General features: G+C 35.1%; 1 pseudogene; it reads right to left on the bottom strand.

Moving 5' to 3' along the window:
* Window positions 1-8,141: 8,141 nt before the first annotated feature.
* On the bottom strand, window positions 8,142-9,085 carry LOC145008599 (ubiquitin domain-containing protein 7SL RNA1-like; annotated as a pseudogene).
* Between the last annotated feature and the right edge of the window lie 14,851 nt (window positions 9,086-23,936).

Below are 23,936 nucleotides of genomic sequence, written 5' to 3'. Positions count from 1 at the left end.
TCCTCGTTGGCTGATAACAAATAATTTATTTGTAATAACATTGTAATTTCATTTCCTTATCCCTAATATCAATGTAATTTACTTTTCTTGCCCACAATATCAATGTACTTCCATCTCCTTACTGATAAAAGCCACACGTGGAATTTATATATTAATGAAATATTTATTTATTTAGACAACGATAAAGGAAATACTTAAATTACCCTCCATGGGTCGTGCTTAGCACGGGCGACCATTTCCGCCAAAAAGGAACCAGGTTCACTATTGCAAAAGGTGGTCATCTTTAATATATATATATATATATATATATATATATATATATATATCATTTCAAACATATGTTTTTTTTAACAAATTAACAATATATTTTTAACCTACGCTGTGCAACGCGCGGGAATTTGTCTACTTTTATCATGTAACGACATAAATTCAAGCCAAATTAAACTTTTCAAAACCTCTCAATTTCTTTAAGTTTTTACAAAATGGTTTTCAATACATTTATTATCAGAGTATTCCCAGAACCATAACATAAAACATAAACATGAGGAGCGGTACGATCATGCCTTTGCGTTGCCACGGTCTCCTGAAGAACCTGAAAAACATTAAACTAAACTGTAAGCCCGAAAGCTTAGTGAGATACCCCCAAAATACCAACCACATATACCATACACACATAACATGCTATATCATAACAAATCACATAACAACCATGCATTTCGGGTCTACTGTGTGACTGGTCCGCTGTATCGGGCCTTCATTCCACCTGGTCCACCCTCTGAGTCTAGTCATGTCCCTTGAGTCTGAAGTGTGGTTGGTCTGCCCGCACTGGGCCTTCAACCCACCTGGTCCACTCTCTGAGTCTACAGTATGACTGGTCCGCCCGCATCGGGCCTTCAGTCGGCCTGGTCCACTCTCCGAGCCTCGACACGTCTGGTCCGCCCTCGTGGGGCCTACAACCTATCTGGTCCGCTCGCTGGGCCTTCGGAATAACCGGTCCTCCCTGGGTATGTTGGCCTACAGCACAAAGTAGGACCCGCCTCAACCCAACCCCAGTCAAACAACCATGTGCACATAAACATACAATCATATAATAATGCACATCCAATCAAACCAATCTAGCATATTACGTATCATATCATACTCTAAACAGGATACCGACCTAACAGGTCACTAGCATATACCATCCTAATACCCGGATGCAAACATAGCAAGGCAACAACATAACAACGTTACCCGGATTACAATCCGATAAAGGGCCGACCTTGGTGCCTTAGACCCTGTTGATATAGTGAGGATAACTCACCTCGCAATTGTCGAAACTCTGAACTTGAAAAGCAGACTCCCAAATCACCAACTCACCGAAAATCCCGAACTAGCCAACATAACAAAATAATCATTAGGCCAAACATATATCCACTTATTGGGCCAAGGCCAATGTCAAATTCTCCTACAAAGCCCAATATTGTCCCAATTTTCTAAATTGGGCCCACCTTTACAACCGGGCCTAGATCCAAGGTCCTTGATAATAAGTGGGCCCAAAATACTCTATCCATACTATTCAATCAAGGCCCAAACTTATTAGCCCAATGACAGCCCAAACAAGCAAGGACCAAAAATTAAAATGCAACAGAGTGGGTACGCTGGGCGTACAATGATGCTTCGCAAATTGGGATCGGGGCACTGGCCCGCTACGCTGAGCGTACACCCATGTTACGCGGGGCGTAAGTTCATTACTCAACAAGTCCATGAAACTTCTTAATGGCTTAAGCTCTTAAGCCCAAACTTCAGATCCTTAGGTCAAATACACCTAGGATTCATAAAGTCTTAAACTTTATTGTTTGGGACGTCTATAAAGCTCTTAACCCAAGGTCTTAATCCATTAAGACCTACTTATCTCACACATGGAACAACTACAGCCCTTGGGACCTCATTTTTCTCACTCAAGACCTCTCCTAAGGTCTAAAAGGATAGATAATCTCGAGCAACTCGAAACATGCAACAAGATGAGGACTATTGGGACAAGAATGGTGTCAAAACCTCACAACACATAGATCTATTCAATATAAATGTCAAGCAAGAAGCTTTATACCTCAAATAGGCTCCAAAGGATGATGTCTTTCTAGATCTATAAGCTCCAGCCGTTCCACTCCTTCTTTGCCAACTTTTCCTTTCTTCCTTTATGCTTTCCTTTGCTAATCCAAGCTTTCCAAGGCCAAACACACCCAAAAATGGAGGTAAGATGGATATCTAGGGTTTCTGAGGGTAAGAGAGAATCTATGGAGGCTGAGGGGGAAACCTTTATGTTCCTTATATAGTGGTTTCCCTTAAAATTAAGGTTTTAGGATTCTAAGAGTACGTTGGGCGTACTCGACCTTGCACCCACGTTCATTTACTCATTACGCTGGGCGTAACCCAGTCTACGCTGGGCGTACCCACGCGTGTCTCATGCATGCATGGCTCACATTGATAACCTTTTCCATTAATGGGCCATAAATGCCAAAATCTTCAAAGTGCCATAACTCCCTCATTCTAACTCCGTTTTCGATGAACTTTATATCCACGAAGAGGTGGCGAGAATCCCTACGCTTCTAGATATATGCCTAGGTCCGAAACCTTCTCGGATGAAACCCATTTCCCATAAAAGGACCAAAAATACCCTTCCTCTTAAATCTCAGGGACTCATAAATAAGTACTTTAAGAACGCAGCGTTACATATCATAAAACTATCATTTTGTATCATTAGAATATATTGCACTCCTTGTTACATAACATGTTTGGCTTTACATTTTCCAATATATATATATATATATATATATATATATATATATATATATATATATATATATATATATATATATATATATATATATGTTAAAACCTTGTTTCCTTATGAATAATAAACATGTATATTTTTTGTTAACTTTGTCTCTTATTTCTTAGCCATTTTAACACTTTTGGTCATTTCAATCAAAATTTTAATATTTTTAGGAACCTTTTAATATTTAAAGTTTGGCCACAAAACATTAAGGAATTGACAACTTTGATACTTTTTTCTAAAAACTTGCTAATTCCAACCTCTTTAATTCTTTAGCCATTTTGACACTTTTGGTCCTTACAGTCAAAACTTTTACATTTTTTCATAAAAAGCACAAAAAAAAAACCCGAGACGAAACCCGGATTTTTCCCGTAGTTAATATTAAATACTATATGGTATACAAATACATCTAATAAACAATCAATATAATTAACTCAATCATCTTTATTTTACAAGAATATTGTAAAATACTAATACAATATGAGTGTTGGAGTATTTTTTTATGATTTAAAATGTATTAACCCAATTTCTTATACATTTATGGAAATTAAGTTACTAGCTCACCTCTAGTTAACTCTTTGGAGGCGTTTGTGAAAAGTCTAAACTGCAATAGCACTGCTTACACATAATCTAATGGCCAAACTAAAGTTGTCATGGTTGGGAACTTGTTGTATTGCTTATATGGGAGAAAACCAAAGATATGGTTCGCATCGCTGGCCCAATCCAAATTCGCCTATAAAACTGATATTTAAAGCTCAACAGGTGCTTCATCAACTTTTCTAGTATACAAAACTCCCTCATGATAAGTTATTAATTTAGTTGAATTGGTAAGGAAGATCAACAACATGATTAACAAGCTTATTGAAGACATGTATAAAATTCATGAAGAAATGTAAATAAAGAATTTTCAATAAAATGCAGAGTACAAAGCAACAATCGATAAACATAGATGTTCAAAAACATTTGAAGATAAAGATGTGGTTACTTTATACCTCTTAAAAAAAGATTCTCGATTGGCACATACAACAAGTTTATCTAATGAAATTATGATCCTTACAAGACTTTGCAAAAGACTAATGATAATAAATATATTGTTGACCTACCAAACACAATTCCTATTTCCAATACATTCAATGTATTTGACATCTAAAACTAATACAAGCAAAAAGACTTGTCTATCAAGAGATGTCAAAGTCGAGTTCTTTTCAAGAAGAAATTGAAGGAAGCTTTCCCACCCTTTTAAGACACGTCCATTTAGACCTTCAAATTCAGTTTTCCTCCAACTTCAACTAAGGTGATTCTAGTTTATTATGTTTTTAAGAAAGAATATATGATTCTAAATTTATGTTTTTTCATGTTTATTTAGATGGTTAATTTCAAGAATTTTTTTTAGTAATAAGGTTCCAATATTTGGTTGTGCCTACCAAATTTAGATTCACTCTATATAAGGCCTTTTATAATACTTTAGAGACATCTTAAATTCAATAAAATTTATACACTTTTAGTTTTCCACGTTATTCAGGTCTGTTTACTTCCATTCTGTGGCAATAAGTAAATCATCGACTAATATGAAACCAAACATCATTGTAGGGGTAAAATGGTGCACTAAAATTGTAACACTGATTTTTCAAACAAAATTTTCGATTTTTATATTAAACATAATTCCACTAATATTCATAAAAACACCCATTTTACTTGTTCAATAAAACAGTACAAAATCCTAAGATCAACATGTAAAACTCCAAACGTGTGTGTACGGATCAAGCCGGCGCCTTCCCGCGGTCGTCACTAACACCTGAAACAAATAACATCAACACTGTAAGCACAAAGCTTAGTGAGTTCCCCAAAATACCACATAAAACACATATAAGCCACTCGAGGCTATAACTCTGTGGGTCCATGCATCCAAACTCTGTGAACCCTCAGGTTCTAGCTCTGATAAACATGCACCACATAAGTCACATATAAATCATGCAGTACAACACATAACATACATAGCATACAAATACTCTATCACATCACTCTGATTACCTACTCAAGGTAAAGTATAGTGAGGAGACTCACCTCGTGTGTCTCGGTAACTCGTAACCCTGAAATCACTAAACACTCGATCCGCCGAGCTGTAGCCCCCTATAGCACAATACATCTCTAATTAATACTCTCCCAACTAGGGTTGATCACACTATAACAATCACACTTGGTCAACGCTGGTCAACAGTCAATTCTGACCGGACTCGGCGAGTGCACTATAGCGACTCGGCGAGTCCGTGCGCATGCACCAATTTCCCTGGAACCCTCCCTTGACACGTCGAGTATTTCCCCCAACTCGACGAGCTCCACCTGGCACGAGTTGTGGGGCCACCACGACTCAACTCGCCGAGTCTCAAGAACAACTCGGCGAGTCCAGTTTGACTTGGTCCACCTGTCCATCCTAACTCTCCCTTGACCCACTGAGTTCACCTTTCCCAACTCGGTGAGGCCACTCGCTGAGTGGTCGCGCAACATTCATGCTACTCGCCGAGTCTGTTCTTCGGACTCGGCGAGTCCGTGCCATGCACTGACTCAATCTTGCTCTAAAGGTCAGATCCAGTCCACTAATCCCTAGATCCAGTCCCTCCATGCTTATTTAGCACGTAAAGTCACAATCTTGATGCATAAATAACCTCCACATGATCACAAATGATGTTTTTGACTCTATTACTTCAACACAAGGCCAAGGACTCCATTTCCACTCATAAAGCTTGATGAGTGAGGCCCTCTGGACCTCTATGGATCCAGATCCATGGTCTCAACTCAAAGAGGGAACAAAAGGGCACCAAATCACCCCATAAATGATCATATTAAGCCCTAACTTGCATCAAGTTTCACCAAACAGAAAATGGTCCGAAAATATTACCTCTAAAGTGATGATCCAGGCTCCAAACCCACGAAATAGCAACCTCCTTTGCTTCCTCTTGCCTAGAGCCTCCTTCTTCTTGCTAAACAACACCCACAAGGTCAAGATTTGCTCTCAATCCTTCACCAAACGCTCAAGAACTCTAGGGACACACTCTGGGGGTTGGATGAGTGCAAATGACGGCCATAAGGCCCTTTAAATAGGCCACAAACCCGGAGATTTAGGGTTTCATTACACAGCGCAGACTCGCCGAGTCCATACCCTGGACTCGCCGAGTCCAAGCGCGCATCATCGATCAGTTCCGCGTCCCTACTCGGCGAGTCTGAGCCCCAACTCGCCGAGTCCCTCACATAATATAACGAAGTTAAAACTTACAAGATACCTGGTAAAAATCCGGATGTTACAAAAATAATACGGTTTCATTAAATAACCCAAACCTCTCTATTTAATCATATGAAAAATGAATAAATTTGATTAAACAAACACAAGTGTTATAAACATTTATAACTAAGCTAGGATATAGTGTAGACATAGGTTTAGATATAGAATGTGTAATGCATGTAATCACACAACTTCATAAACCGCATGAATTCATATAAGCATAAATCACATGAGTTCACATAATTCCATAACCACAATGATTTCCTATCATGGAAACTAAGTAATCAATCCTCAATTAGAATCATACAGTAATTAGCATCAAATCATAAACCGTATGTCATTACTATCGATCGTAAATATAATATCATGTAGGAAAGTAATTGTAGATAGCCAATCAATACATATAATATCACATCGCATAGAAAGTAATAAAAGAATGTTTTTATGCATATGTGTGCTAAAAAAACTATGTACTCACCTATAATAAAAAACTGCAAATCTAAAACTATATTAGAATGTATGAAAAACAACCCTAACCATAACCTGCAATACTACAAGACTTACCTATGATAACTTATATCATTTAAAGTTATGAAATGTAACCCACAAACCACAAGCCTCACAAAGCAACAACTAATGCCTCCATAATGGTATGAAATGGCATCCTCAAACCACAACATTGTAAGAATCGTCACACGACAACCCATACCTTATATTGGCATGAAATGTCATCTACAAACTGCAGAATTGCAAGACTCATCGCACAAAACCCATACCATGTAATGATATGAATTCATATAATGACATTCTAAGTGATAAAACAAACTACCATGGAAAACCATGTTTTCACTAACTATAGTACCACATGTCATCAAATAACCGCATAAATCGTTTGAATTCACATAAGCTACAAAAATCACATGAATTCACATCACTACATAATTAAAATGATTTCCTAACATGAAAACTTAGTAATCAAACCACAATTACATCTATTAGTAATTAACGTCAAGCCATAAGCCACACAATAATATTATCAAGTACAAACAATATTAGTTCTTGACTAAGTCCTACAACTTGTGTTTTTGTCTAAATTTGTAGTCTGTTTTGTCAATGGATTTTTTATAAATTATAAAATTGATTAAAACATGATAGATCCACGAAATAATAACTAATTTATCATGATAGTTCCTTAAGAAGTTATTAATTAATTTAGGTATATGTATCGTTGATTTTCCACCATTGCAATCAAGTTGTTGTTATGTACTTGTTGGCGGTGAGTGTTGAGTATATAGTTTTTTTATCATACATCCCTATAAATTTTTAATATGATTCATTGAAGTTGTATAGGTCGTACCAACATACTTATAATATACATGTCAATGGGATGGTTTGGAGCGAATCTCCATTAATCAAGGAATATCCAAAAACCATTAATCTAATTATTTTACAATATTAAACTATCCAAATGCGTGCCACTAAGTAATATTTATCAAAAACAATAAATATCTACTAACAAGAATTACATTATTTAATACTCATAATAAGAAATTAAGGGAAATCAAAGAGTTTCTAGTCATGTCTGATAAGTATTTATAAGCGGAGTGAATCGACAATGATTCATACCCTACCCATTTAATAAAAAGGTTGATAGGTACGAGTTGTAAATGGTTAAATGGATCGAACTCTGAGATCTAAATCTATAAGATTTTTACAACTTTGAACTAAATCATGGTCAAATCCACTCCATTAACAAATCTACTTATAATATCGACAATTGGCCTTAAATAGAATCATACTTACAATATAGGCAACAAAGTTTAAATAACAATATAGTTGCAATTTACGCAATATATTTCAAATAACAACATACTTATATTTTAGATGATAACTAATATAAACGTCTAAAAGTCATCTAATAACAAAGGGTATGTTTCGCACCGGTGACACACCTGTTGAGTATCTCAATGGTGACACACCCTATGAATATGTATTCATATAAGAAAAGAGATTAGGTACGTAACAAAAAGACAAATAATCAATATATTCTCAAGACCCCCTGGTGACACACCCATTGAATATCTCAATGGTGTCGCCTTGTGTGACTTGATGCCATTTAAAAGATTGATCTTCTTCCATGACATTTTGTTTGTATATAAAGAAATATCCTTCTTTTGGTAAACGAAACCCTACCCTTTGACTCCTCACCTTTTGTAACTCCTTCCTTAATTGACCAACGTTACTCAGTGGATTCACCTTCGACATAATCTCATCCCCGCATTTTGACATCACATTTACATTCAATTTCTTTGAGTAATTATTATGTCCCATCAAATTCATGCATAAATTACAAAGTGTGGTTGTAGTTGTGGTTGTTGTCGTTGTTGTCATTGTAGGCGTAGGCATAGGTGGTTTAAGTGTAAGCTCAACTTCTGAACCATCAACAAGTTGACACTCATGTAATGTCTTACGATCATGTAATTCATTCCCATTTGCATGAACAATCATTATGGGATTCCTTCCATTTCGTTGATCTTCTCTTTCAACTTCAAAGTTCAATCATTCGGGTCTATTTCAATTGCTACTCCGAAGGTTTTCAAGAAAAGTTTGATCTTCTGGGAGGAAGAACAAGAAGACGGTGAAAACGTTTCTTCGATTTTGACCTTGGTAATGGTGGTGGCGGTGGTGGTTATGTGTGGTGGTGGAGGTGGTAGTGGTAGTGGTTGTTGAGGATCAATGGTGAGGCTGGTAGTGGTGGTACTTCTGGTAGGCTTGTTGATCATAAGCTTAAGGTGTGAGTTGTCAAAGATATTGGAGTTGTGAGAATGTTGAGATCGTTGGGTAGGATTATTCCTTTGAACATAAGGGTTTGTTCATGAACTGGAATACCATGATACTTTGTCACTTTTTGTTTGATTTTTTTTCATTGTATCAAAGTAGCCAACTTCAATGCAGAAAGGCATGCCTTTGTCGGGTTCAAAATACAAATCCATCATTCACTAGTGTTTGTGTTTAAAGGTTTCGAATGTCTAAAATGGAAGAGTAGAATTAGAACCATTAGAAATAAAAGAACAAATTCTTAACATCCTATTTGAGCAATAAATGAACAAACAGACAAAACCCATATGATAAATTTATGCAAACAAGGAAATTGAAGATACAATAGCATCAATAAGCGAAATTAAACCAACCTGTAGTAGAAGAAGGTCTGTTGTTGGAGCTTTGATTAGCAGAGATGATGGAATTAGCATCTGCAGATGCGTTCATACAATTTCCCATTATTGATGAAAATTCAGTTGCTATCTTTCCATGATATGGTGATTTAGTCTTCGAGTCTGCATTGATTTGTATTTTATGAGACATAATAATATGTTATAAAAAAATACATAATTGTGAAAAAAAAAAAAAAAAAATTGTAATCCATTTATTCTTAAGGATTTCGACCCAAATAAAACATTTTTAATTGGAGGGTTTTTTTATGAAAGATTAAATATCAATAATCAATCCAAATACGTATTTTATCATAAAACTATCATTTGGTATCATTAGAATACATTGCACTCCTTGTTACATCACATGTTTGGCATTACATTCTACAAGATTAATATTAAATACTACATGGTCTACAATATATCTAATAAACAAACAATATAATTAAATCAATCATGTTTATTTTACAAGAATATAGTAAAATAATAATACAACTATGAATGTTATGTTTTACGATTTAAAATGTATTAACCCAAATTCTTATACATTAATGGAACATATTTGTTGTATCTTCAATTCTACAAAAATATATCACATTCTATAATGCATTTTTTAAAGACTCGTATTACATATTATAGGCACTCAGTAAACATTTAGTAAAAACGAATTATATTTTTTTTAAATCAAACTTTCATCTTTATTCTATAAGATTTTGAATTAATTAATCCTAATTCTTTTTGTCATTATGATGGCAATTCACTTATTGTAATATAATGGCCTATTTATTTTGAATGCAATTCTTCCTTATTTATAAGATTTTTGACCTGTTGTAACAAATAACAATCATATTTGTTGAAACATGTCATGATTATTCTACAAGAAAATATCAAATATTGGTTTTAAAAATAGTGAATATTCATAAAACTGTCATGTATTATAATTTCATTTATCTTGCACTTCACGTTACATATCACATGTCATATTAAATTCTACAAGAATAATGTTACATACTATAAGGTCCATGAATAAATTTAGCAAAATGCAATATAATAAAAAAGTATATTGACCTTCTCTTCATAAAATAATTATAATGACAAGTAATAACCCCAAAAGGAATCGGGGTTACGTCCACTAAAACCTTAATTAGGGATCTCAAGAAGTATTATGCGACACGATTTTATATGGGTTATTTTTTTAAAAAAAATTAAGGCCAGAAACAGGGATAAGTTTTCTTATTCTGAAATCTCCATTAATATATCGTATGTTTGTATATTAATTATATAAATATATTAGATATGACTATTGACCGGATGTTGAACGATTAATATGGGCAAGAGAGAATATGGAGGTAGCGGGGACGAAAATGTTGTGGTGTACATGTTGTAGAAGTTTATTAAACACAAGGTGAGAGATCCGTATATTACACGGATTGATTTAAAAAAAGATTAAACATTAAATTAAAGTGTAAATAGAAAATATTTTTTAATGTACAACATTAAAATAAAAAAGTAAGAAACATATTTATTGCAATTTAATATCATATATATATATATATATATATATATATATATATATATATATATATATATATAATATTTAATACTTTACATATATAAGTATATAACTTTAATTTTAAAAATTGAAACAAATCAAAAATTGATAAGTGAATAATATTTATTTTAAAAATACCACAAAATGATAAATGTCAAATCTCATTAAAGATTGACATGTAACAAAAAACTTCATTTATTAAGGAGGATTATACTGAACAAATGAGTTATGACACCCTGAGACCTTAATTAGGGATCTCAAGAAGTATTGTAGGACCTGATTTTATATGACGTATTTGTTTTAAAAAATTAGGGATCTCAAGAAGTATTGTAGGACCTGATTTTATATGACTGATTTTATATGACGTATTTGTTTTAAAAAATTAAGGGTGGAGGCAGGCACAAACATTCTTATTCTGAAATTGCTATGGGGTCTTTTAATGTAATATATGTTTGTATATTAATTAAATAAATTTATTGGATATGAATATGGACTGAATGTTGAATGATTAAGATGGGCAAGCGAGAATATGGATGTAGCTGAGATGAAAATGTTGTGGTGGAAATGTTGTAGAAGTTTATTAGATATTAGACGAATACTCGTACGTTGTGAAATATAACAATATATTTGAAATCATTATATATATATATATATATATATATATATATATATATATATATATATATATATATATATATATATATATATGACGTTATTGAAAGTTCTTATATAATATAATAAATTGTTATAAATATTATTTGTTTTGAATTATATGATAATGTAAGCATCTTTTAAAATTATATAATCTCAATTGGTTTAATGGCCTTACATGCGAGTTATTCATGAATAAAATTAAATATAATATATGGTTCAATGATATTTATAGTTGTAGTCATGATTACTTAATTTTAAAAAGTTTATTTACTTAATATTTTAATTTTCATCATTTTAATTATTTAAAACCAAGGTTCTAAATAACGTAAGGTGTGGTTTGACGGCAAGGTAAAAGTTAAGCCATAATAAGCGTTGGCGAGCGATGACGTTTTTCAAGGTGTGACTATATTATATACATTAAAAGATATAAATCATATAATTATTGAATTTTATCAAATATATGATGTTTTTAGAAGTGTTATATTAATATCAAATAGAAAAAAATTAACAAAAACTCATTTATTTTAGGCCCGATAAAAAAAAAACAGCACCTTGAAAAAAATTCACGCCATAACACGATAAGGCACGCATTGACACGTTATTTGGGCGCCACGCTTCACAAACCCGCCTTGGATGTTTTCGTAACAAGTACATCACGCCTCGCCCCACGACATGCCTTGAGGCGTGTCATGGCGTGCTTTTTAGTACCTTGTTTAAAACATCAAACATTGTTTTTGTTTTTAAAGAAAACAATATAATTTTTGTCTACAATGTTACTTTTAACTATTGTTGTATGTTATTTAAAATAATGTATTTGGAAAACTATTAATTATTTTAATTTGGTTTTAAAAATTGAACTTTTTTAAAATTTATTTGATGAATATTGTTAGTTTCTTTGATTGTAATTATTTAAAACAACAAACACTGTTTTTGTTTTTAAAAATAACATTATAATTTTTATATAATATTACTTTTAACTATTTTTATTGTAAGTTATTTTTAAACTATTTATTTGAAAACTCTTAATGATTATAAAAAGTGAAAATGACATATATGCCCTATTATGTTTCTAGGGTTTACCCATTTAGCCATTTAACTTATTTTGTGGCTTTATAAGGGAATGGATTATTTGTTACCTACCAATATAATCCCTTTCACATATTATAGCCGGTTTACATTGCTATATAAGCCTAGCCTAACATGTAAGTAATGACATGGCAAGAATTCAAAGCGTCTAACAACCGTAATGACGTTGTATTGAATGTGAATCGTATGGAGCACGCTTCGACTATTTAGACGCCTCCATATAAAATCGCCACTTAGTTGCCCTAAATGGCACATATGCAAACTTCATTGCCCTAATTTTTTCCCAAAGTTACTCCAGAATTGGAAAATGTCTTCGATCGACATGCAGAACAAAGCTGGTCTCCAAACTACCACCGTCATATGGAGGAGAATCATTCCAATGGTATAACCAACGAAGACATTGCTATCAATCTACTACAAACCCAGCTGGAATTATCTCTCATACAGGAGGACTTCCAAGACCAGTTGTGTGAGTTCTGATAAGCTATTAATCAAGACTTGGATGTCATGAACCTTGAGGTCGATGACGTTCGTACTGGTCAACTAGATATCTCTAATCTCGTTGCTAGTATAAAGAATCATTTCATTTCTCTGTAAGGATCATATGTGAAGATGGTCTTCCAGCACAACAAATGTAAGAAAGTGAAGTATTGTCTTGGGATTATTGGTGTTGTTATTGTGGGTGTGTTGACATATATGTTCAACTAAAAAAATTTGTGTACTTTAAAACATTTATGTCCTGGGTTTGGATTTTTGTTGTGTTATTTAAGTTTTTTAGTGTCAATATTAGTAGTAGATTTTGTGACTGGTAGTGGTAATAGTTTGTGTTGTTGGTGTATAGATTTGGTGGTAGTGTTGCATGGGCTGCTGATGGTCATCATTTGATGACGGTTTTTGTCGATGATCTTTGTAATAGGTTATGGAATAGAAAAAAGTGATGTAAACAAACCCATTGCTGAAATGTTGGTTAATATATTATTATTAAAAAAAATTGTCTTATACCTGTTTTTGTGTCTGTGCATGAAGAAAAGAAACATTCACTACTAGAAAAATAATCTTTTACGACGCGCAATACGTGTCGTAAAACGCTCAGACGATGCGTAAATGCGCGTCAAGGAAGGCCCTGTCATAACAAGAGCCGACACGCTTTTGCGTTATATCTATAGACGACACACATTTACAACACGCATTTACGATACACATTTACGACGCGTAATGCATATAAAGAAGGCCCTATCATCAAGGAAGACGACATGTATTTGTGTGTCGTAACCTTACGACGCACGTTTAGGACATGCATTGTGTATCATTAAAGTCCCTTCGTAAATGAAGATGACAAGCATTTGCTTGTCATAAACTTCAGCAACCATTTACGATATACATTTACAACGTGTCTTCACGATACTCATTTAAGCATAATACAAAAATATAGAAACAAATATATACCAAAACAATCAATTTCATCCAATAACATCATGTCAAAAAATTAAAATACATTGGTATAAAGGGGGTCTAATTGTACATTGTTATTAAGAGGTTTTCTCTAACTATATAACCTAATACTACATTTCTATACTTCTTATTGTTATGCTTCTATTTCCACAGGATACCTTTTTTCATCATAACCACTTAGTATTCAGAAAGCCTTCAAGCATCATCAATCTATGTTTTAAAATATTAAAATTTAAAACACATGTAGTAAAATACCTTTTGCCAAGAATCCATGCTTCAATATAGGCCATACATGTATAAAATATTAAAACAAGAAGCATGTAAGATTTTTCAGCTTTTTACACACCTCCAATCCACTGTAAAATGTAAATACACCCAAATTTAATACGTTATGAATATTACACACAAGCTTTCTGAAGTAGTATTGATATAAATAAACAGTGTCATGGAACAAAAAGCTCTTGAGTATCCAAAAATATTGTTTAGTGGGACCTGAAACACGAAATATAAACCTCAAAATAAGTAAAACATATAAATATATTTATTTTTTTAAGTATTAATGACTGAGGTGTAAGGTTTGTTTGATACTTGATATGATTTACTTACAAGGGCATTGATAACAGAATCATCTCCATCTTCGTTATTTCCAACAATTATTCCTTTTCTCCTGTTAGGTATATAATACTATTAATATATAAATATAAATATGGTTAAACAAATAGATAAATGACAAAATGACCTTCCACCGTAATTTTACATGTTCAAGTTACCAACAACAACACCCTGAAATTCGGTTGGGACTTTCAATGATCCCATAGGTTCTCAGCCACTTCAGCCACCGACTCCATTACATAGAATGTGGTAAAGACTTCATATAAACTAATTCCCATCTAATACATGATTTAAAAAAAAATTGAATCTTCTACCTTTTCAGGATCATTTAAGGAAATCCAAATGTTAGGTGCAATTTCTACATCTTGAGCAATGTTCTAAAAAGCTCGCTACGGCTCCGCCATGGCGTGCCATGACTCCAAGGCTTGTATTTTCTGTCAATCTTTGACAAAATGCATCCTTAAGTTATGTATGTATATACAGATGAAAAGTAGTAGAAAATACATATAAAATTATTAATTATATACAAAATTGCTACATTGAGTTACGTTTTACAAACGACATGACTCGCCATGACTTAAAAAAGCTTGAGGATTGACATTGACGCCAAGTCACGCCTTACGTTATTTAGAACCTTGATCTTGAGGAAAAGATTGGTTGGATATAGCGGGGATACATTTTGCAGCATGTAAACAAGCTAGTCTAACATGAAGGTCTTTCGCATAAACACCAAATAAAGCATGAGGGTAGAAATGTCAAGAAACGTTAGGCTTATAAGGGAATCAAGAAAATATTAAAATGCTACATACAAGTGCTACTTCTTCAGCAGAATGTGTTGTAGAAGGATCATTATGTCAACTGTCAAGGCATAGTAGCAACTTAAGAGATTAAGTAAACAACTATTGTTGTAAGGAACCTCAACAATGCACTAGCTGCAACCTAAAAAAGAATTTGTTAAATATAAATATTTAAAAAAATGAGAGTATGATGCTATAATAAATAAATCAACAGACGTATGTTGCTATTTCTTGCATTTAACCTTAAATGAAATTTAGCATACCTTCTTTGCACCAAAAGGATGAAATGTTGTGGTGGAACAAACACTCTCTCCATGTCAACAAGTGGAGTCACCATGGTCTTTGCATCATTCTTAAACCCCTCTAAAGCTGTTGTAGCAATTGCCACCCCCTAGTCAAAACAATCAGTGCCAAGGGCCAAGTCAGCATTCTCAAGTTGTTATTTCCTAAAATTTCCACTTAAAATAAAGCATCATAGGTATAAGTATAAGTAATTAAGTACCTCTCTTTTGAATGGAGGATATCTCCCAAGCCCTAGTGTAGCATTAGCTAAAGCTGAAACTATATCAGCAAATACACGATGAACCTGTGCTCATTACAATTGATTACAAAAATGAAATTAAAAGAATAATATTAATAAGAGAAAGGGGGGATTAATTAAAAATGAAAAACAAAAGAATGTTTAGTTTTTTTTACCTCATCAACACAGATACAATAAGCCAAAGCAAATTGAATATACCTTTTTTATGCAGATACACAGGGACCACAAATGGTGCAGTTGGGGAAAAGGGACAAAATTAAACAATAACTTTGCACACGAGGCACAATGCTCCATGTCTGTAACCCTTTTTGGAAAAAAAAACATTTCTAAAGTGCACTTTTTCCTTGTTTCATTGTTAATGAACTGTACAATAACATAATGGATTAAGTCACAACTATCCTGTTACAGAAAATAACTTTATTACCCCCACATCCAAAATGGTCAATTTATTTATATGACTTAATTACCCCAGACTTGATTTCATACTTTAACTAGCTAAACCACTGTAAATGACCCAAATACCCTTATAATTTAGTTTAATCTGTAATGAGTAAAATAACCCAAATCCACATGAGTAACATACGAAATCCATAATAACTTAATGGAAATGCCCATAACACACCTACGTATTTGTGTTATAGAAATGACCAAAATACTAATACCTATCTAAGTGAAACTAATATCGCATAAACTAACATACCATACCATAAAACAACATAACATACATCATTTTTTTTATTGCAACACACATTCATTACAAATACTAAACAATTATCTAATCCAACTCCATGGTCGTTGCATGACTGCTACCTTCACCTCCCACCTTTTTAGCTGTAACATCCCGTTTAAAATAGAATGGTTAAATAATAAACCCGAAGCCCCAAGGTGTAAATTTATAATTAATGCTAGTTTATAATGGCCCTAAAATCAATAAAAATTAGTGGGGTGTTGGTTTCGAGATTCCAAATGACAAGATTTGAGTCTCCAGGAGTTAAAGTGTAATTTTAGGGCTTATTTTGTAAAGATTTGCAGTAGTTAGGGGATGTTTGGTATTATTTGGAATTAATATGTAAGAATTTATGGAAGCAGGGGTTGATTGGTAACATTTTGTACTTGATTTGTAATGAATTTTAATGTTGAGGGTTCAAAGGTAAAATATGGATTTATTTTGAAAGAAATGGGGGAAGGAGGGACCATTTTGGTCATTATGGAAACAAGTTGTGGGGATCGGGGTATTTAAACCCGTCACCCCTAGTACAAACCCTAACCCTAGCGCCCTTTTATCATCCGACACATTCACCTTCTTCTCCTTCAGCCGCCGCTACAATACCATCTGCCACTTTGCCATCGGGAGGTCATCGCCACTATCAGAAGTTGTGCTTAACCGGGGAAAGACCATCGTGACCAGTCGAATGAGCACCGGATGGGGAAGTTGTTGTCGTGTTAGAACCGTAGAACCACCAGAAGCATCATCACACATGGCTCTCCATATATTGAAGCTGGAGGAGCTGGAACCTCGTTGCTTTCATTCACTGTGGCTACGCCACCACCTCCTTCGCTTCTTCCTGTTAGCTACCGTCGCAAGCCACCATGAAGAACTATTGAATTCAAGTTCTCCAACGATGGTGTGTGGTTTTTTCGTTGTTTGTTACATGGGAGGCGTGTGTATGTGTTCGTTTGGCCAAAAAAACCCGAGAAAACCACCATGGATGCCAACCATGGTGGTTGTCGCAGATGACGTTGTTGTTGCCCGCTTTCTGTAACATACACGTTTTGAAATCGTGTTTTGTAATGAATAAAATTGTGAAATACTATGTGAAATTTAGTGTTGAGTTCTAATAGATGGTTTTTACTAGAAATGAAGTAAATCAATGTTTAGAATCACTTAGAAAATATTAGAAGTCTTATGAGATTCCAATTAAAAGCCAAATAGTGAAATTTAGCGAAAATATAAAATTTTAATAAGTAAAATTTTATTATTTTATGTTGTAGAGAATCTCGTTAGAAACTTGTAGGCGAAAACCTCGTCGAAATCCGAGTTATAACGAAGAAGTTATGACAAACCGAAGATCCGCGATAAAACCGGCACAATGTCGAATGACGTAAAAAGTGAGTTTTTGATAAACTACTTTTTAGCCTTAGTAATCTAAATGAAATTTGTAGTATTCATTAAACCGAGAAATTCGATAAAAAGAACGCCAAAATCTGACTTCGTATGAGGAAGTTATGATTTTTCGAAGTTTCAACTTAGCAGTAGACAGCTAAAAACTCGAATTTTAGATCGAGCGATATTTGACTGATACATCCTAAACGAGAATCTAAGGTCTCGTCATTTGTGGTACAACGGTAAAAAGTCTGACGAAAACGGATGTCGGATGAAGAAGTTATGAATTTTTAACGGATTTTCCTGTCCCGGTCTGTTAAAAATAATAATATTAAAATTAAAGTCAAAGTTAGCCGACGATCTCTACACGAAAGTTGTAGAGTGTAACTTTAGCTACGCGTGCATGTAAAGAACGTCAAAAACAGAGCTCGTATGCGAAAGTTATGGATTTTAGAAGTTTGGGGCACATTTTCCGAGAAATTCGTATGAATAGTACTAGCCACAGGAGACCTACGTCGCAACCACGTCACCTTCGCACGAAGCAGCAGCGTCACCGAAGACGTGGCCGTTCCGAGAAGCATCGCGTGTCGCATGCTGATTCGACCGAAGTCCGGTCCAAGGGAATTCCAACGCTTGCCCCAATCCGAAGCAGCCACGAGCCCCTGACGCGCCTTCGCATCGCCTCCACGTCCGAGCCTCGCAGCAGACCTCGTGGCCTTCGCCTCTCGCGCCACCTGCCCCTCGCTGCTGATGCCACCGAGCTGCTTCACTACCTGCTTCCTTCCCAGCCAACTCTGAACCTCGGCCCTATAAATAGGAGGGTGCGAACCCTCCCAGCTAAAATTAGAAAATTTCCATTTTCACCCCTAAATCCATATATTCACTATTTTGACTTTTCCCGAAGCCCCGGTACCAATTTTATGACCCAAAACACGTCCTGAGACCCCTGAAAAGCCCGGAAATTTTATCTTTTTGGTTTTGAAGCCCTACCTTCGCAGAGCTCGGTTTTCAATTAAGCTCCCGGTTTTCAACATAGAAAGACATATTTAAAGCCGAAGTACTGTCCAAATTACTATTTTAACCCCCGGTTAACGTAAGGTGAGTTCAATATATAGAAACAATTGTATGTTACGTGTTATATGTGCTATGTGCTTTTCAGTGTTATTATTCTGTGTTATTTTCTCGTGTCATTCGCTATGTTTATAGCAATTGTAATACCTTTGACCATGTGATCAATGAAAGGACTTAGATTCACATTGGTACTGGTATGTAGCCTCTGCCATGTAGAGCATGTCTCCGTAAGAGAATGACTTCTATTCTATGGCATTGGCAAATGGTTAGACATGACTATAAGCTTGAAATCTAACAAGATGTTAATCAAAAATTGCATGTCTTCTATACCATATGGGCCAAAGCTTTATTGATGTATATAAAGAATTGAAAAGTATACCTTTGAATAAAGTCTTTGATTGATATGAACGCTTGTCACATGATCTCACATACATCTTGTTATTCCTCTTTGCTTTTTCCACATTGAAGTATATATATGGCATAACGTTATATTGTATCTATTTTTGAACTCACTAAGCGCCACCGCTTACCCTATCAATGTTTAACAATTGCAGGTGATAAGTAACTAGTATGTTCACATACTATTGAAAGATTTAGAATAGTTTGTAATAGTACTTTTGTACTACAGTTTATGTTTGTATAAATTACAATATCCTGGGTAGTTATGTAATATATATATATATATATATATATATATATATATATATATATATATATATATATATATATATATATATATATATATATATAACACTTTGTAATAGAAGGTTTGTATCCAATAGTTTGTAATTCCTTTATCAATGTAAAATATTGCTTTTATGAATATGCAAATAGCATGTTTTGGAGTAATGATATTGTGAAGTATGAAAGTTTGGGTCTTTAAAAAAGACGAAAGTAGGGGTCTTTCAACCATGGTATCAGAGCAGTAGTTTAAGCGAACTAAATTCCACGGATTGGTATTTAGACTTAAACTATAGGAAGTTCAATATATGAACTTAATCATTGTAAGTATAGGGATACAAACCATAGGAAATATATAAGTAAAAGTATTAGGTAATAGTAAACCCTAATATTCTAAAGTACTATCTTACTCCGTATTTCAGATCTATGGCTGAACAAGTAAGTAGCCATACCCCTGAGGTTGGTGGAGATCCTCAACCCAAGGAAGTGAATACTCCAGTATCTCCTCATGAGGAGCGACTCTTAGGTAAACTTACCGGTGTTATTCGACAAACTCTCGAAAAACACAAAAAGAATGACGATAAAGGAAAAGAGAAAGTCACTGGAGAATCTTCAAGCGGAAAGGTGAAGCATCCCTCGTTCAAAGATTTCAAGAGTAGTGGTGCTACGGAGTTTTCTGGTGTCCATAATCCTATAATTGTTCTAACTTGGATTCAGAACACCAAGAATGTATTTCGTGTTTCTCATGTGGATGATGAAGACAAGGCTATCTATGCTTCTGAAATGCTCATTGGAGAAGCCTTAGTCTAGTGGGAAGCAACATATGAAGCTCTCGATGGATGTGACCAGGAGAACTTATCCTGGGAGTTGTTGAAGACTCGTGTGCTAGAGAAGTATTGTCCTCTAGATATGAGGAGAAGATTGGAGAAGGAATTCCTCAAGCTTAAACAAGGAGGAATGACTGTGAATGAGTATGAAACTCAGTTTAATCAAAGAGAAAGATTTGCTACGAAGTATATTCCAACTAAAGACGAGAAAACTCAGTTATTTATGGAGGGACTACGACACGAAATCCATGATTTCGTTGTCAATCGGGATGTTCTGTCATTCGATAAAGCTGTTGAGTATGCTCGAAGGCGTGAGCATGACTTAGAAATACGTGGTGCCACTCTTACTGTTCCAAAGCATCCACGTACTGAAATAACTACTCGTGCTTCCACTATTCCACCAGCTCAATCTATTCGAAGTGATCCTAGCAAGCAAGCACAATCTCAGAGTGCTTTTCGTGGCCGTGGTAGGTCACAATCTTTTTCTATTCAATCACCTTCATGTCGCGTTTGTGGAAGGAATCATCCGGGTCAATGAAAAATAGACAAGGAATCCATTGTCTGTTATGGGTGTGGAGAAACAGGTCATGTAAAGCCAGCTTGCCCAAGGAAGGATGTGACTTGTTATGCATGTGGTATTACTGGCCACAAGAAGAGTTTTTGCCCTACTCTTACCAGCCAAGTGACGGGAAGTCAAGCTTCTATTCAACAACCGGTGAGAAGTCAAGTCCCTATCTAACAACCGAAGAGTACTCCAGCTAAAAAGGAGGAGGTGCCAAAAGCTAAAGGTTGTGCATTCCAGATTACCACAGAGGAAGCACGTGAGGACCCCGAATGTGGTGATGACGGGTACATTTCTTGTCAACTCTAGACCTGCTCACATCTTATTTGATTTTGGTGCCTCGGATTCTTTCGTAACTTATGAATTTGCGCATTCTTTTCAAACTGTTTGCTATGCACTCGCGCAACCATTTCACGTAGATATTGCAGGAAGTATATCATTACTTGCTGATAAAATCTATAGGGATCGTGTCATAGAAATTGAAGGCTATAATTTTCTTGCTAACCTAATCCCTATCTCCTTAACCAATTTCGATATTATTCTCGGCATGGATTGGTTGTCAAAGAACCATGCAGAACTCTTGTGTTACGAAAAGATGGTACGCATTCCTATTAAAGGGGAAGATCCCATTCATGTCTACGGTGAACAAAGGATCTTAAAAGTAATCTCTTTCCTCAAAGCTCGTAAATTCATATCGAAAGGTTGTCCTATCTATCTGGCCTATACAGTTGACATCTCAAGAAAGGAGAATAAAAATGTGAATGATATTCCCATTGTTAAAGAATATCCCGATATTTTCCCCTATGATCTGCCTGGACTTCCTCCGGACAGACAAGTAGAATTCCGAATTGACCCTGTGCCCGGTGCTGCTCCGATTGCAAAGACTCCTTATCGTCTTGCGCCATCCGAGATGAAAGAAATGATGATCCAACTGCAGGAATAACTTGACAAAGGCTTTATTCGACCAAGTACCTCTCCCTGGGGTGCTCCAATATTATTTGTCAAGAAGAAAGACGGATCAATGCGAATGTGCATTGATTATCGTGAGCTGAATAAGGTGACTATCAAGAACAAGTACCCGCTACCTTGCATCGACGATTTGTTCGATCAACTTCAGGGTGTTAGCTATTTCTCAAAGATTGATTTGAGATCTGGCTATCATCAGTTGAAAGTACAAGAGCAAGATGTACCGAAGACTGCTTTCCGTACTTGTTATGGGCATTTCGAATTCCTTGTCATGCCATTCGATTTAACAAATGCTCCTACCGTATTCATGGATATGATGAATTGAGTGTGCCGCCCAATGCTCGATAATTCTGTCATCGTATCCATTGATGATATTCTAATCTATTCCAAGTCTGAAGCCGATCATGTCGTTCATATTCGTGAAATCTTAGAACTTCTTCGAAAGGAGAAACTTTATGCTAAATTCTCGAAATGTGAATTTTGGCTTCGTTAAGTTCAATTTCTCGGCCATATTATTTCTAGTAATGGTGTGTCTGTAGATCCCATCAAAATCAAAGCCATTCAAAATTGGGAAGTGCCCCGTAATGCTTCCGAAATTCGAAGTTTCTTAGGTCTCGCTGGATATTACCGGAGATTCATTAAAGACTTTTCTCGTATAGTCGTACCTCTCACAAGTCTTACACGGAAGGAAGTGAAGTTCGAATGGGGTGAAGCTCAAGAAAAATCTTTCTCAACTCTAAAAGATCTTTTGACTCATGCTCCCATCTTATCACTCCCAGAAGGTGATGATGATTTCTCCGTATATAGCGATGCTTCAAGATTGGGACTCGGTTGTGTGTTGATGTAGCATGGTAAAGTGATAGCCTATGCCTCAAGACAACTGAAAGACTATGAAAAGAATTATCCCACCCATGATCTTGAACTCGTTGCAATAGTATTTGCGCTAAAACTTTGGAGACATTACCTTTTTGGTACGAAATGCCAATTATTTACCGACCACAAGAGTCTCAAGTATATATTCAGTCAGCAAACTTTGAATATGAGACAACAACAAGCCATGGAGCTGATCAAAGACTATGATTGCGAAATCCTGTACCATCCTGGAAAGGATAATGTGGTTGCAGATGCACTTAGCAGGAAAGTTTATCGTAATAGTATGTGTTATACTATTACTCACACTACGGTGAGGTTCACTATTCTTGATGAACTAGAGAAGTGGCAAGTTAAGGCCTTAAAGCCAGAAAATGTGAAGAAAGGAATGGTACATTATTCTGATGTTTTACTTGATGATCCACGAGGATTAAAAGTATTTAAGAATCGGCTATGGATTCCAAAGATTGGTGGATTAAGACAGAAGATTTTAGATGAAGCTCATAAGTCTAAGCTATCAATACATCCTGGTACAAGTAAAATGTACTATGATGTAAGAGCTGATTATTGGTGGCCTGGATTAAAGAGAGACATTGGAAGATATGTACAAGAATGCTTAGTATTCTTACAAGTCAAAACAGAGCACCAAAAGCCTTATGGAACCCCAAAAAGTCTTAGTGTTCCTGTATCGAAGTGGGAAGAGCTGTCCATGGATTTTATTACCAAATTGTCGAAGACTGCTAGACAACATGATAGCATTTGGGTAATTGTCGACCGCCTGACTAAGAGTACACATTTTCTCGCTATGCGTGAAACGGCTCCAATGGAAAAATATGCACAAGTATACTTGGATGAAATTG

This window comes from Lactuca saligna, chromosome 8 (genome assembly GCF_052625555.1).
Source record: "Lactuca saligna cultivar CGN05327 chromosome 8, ASM5262555v1, whole genome shotgun sequence".
NCBI lineage: Eukaryota > Viridiplantae > Streptophyta > Magnoliopsida > Asterales > Asteraceae > Lactuca > Lactuca saligna.
The sequence above is the reverse complement of the archived record's forward strand: the minus strand, read 5'-3'. Positions and strand labels throughout refer to the sequence as shown.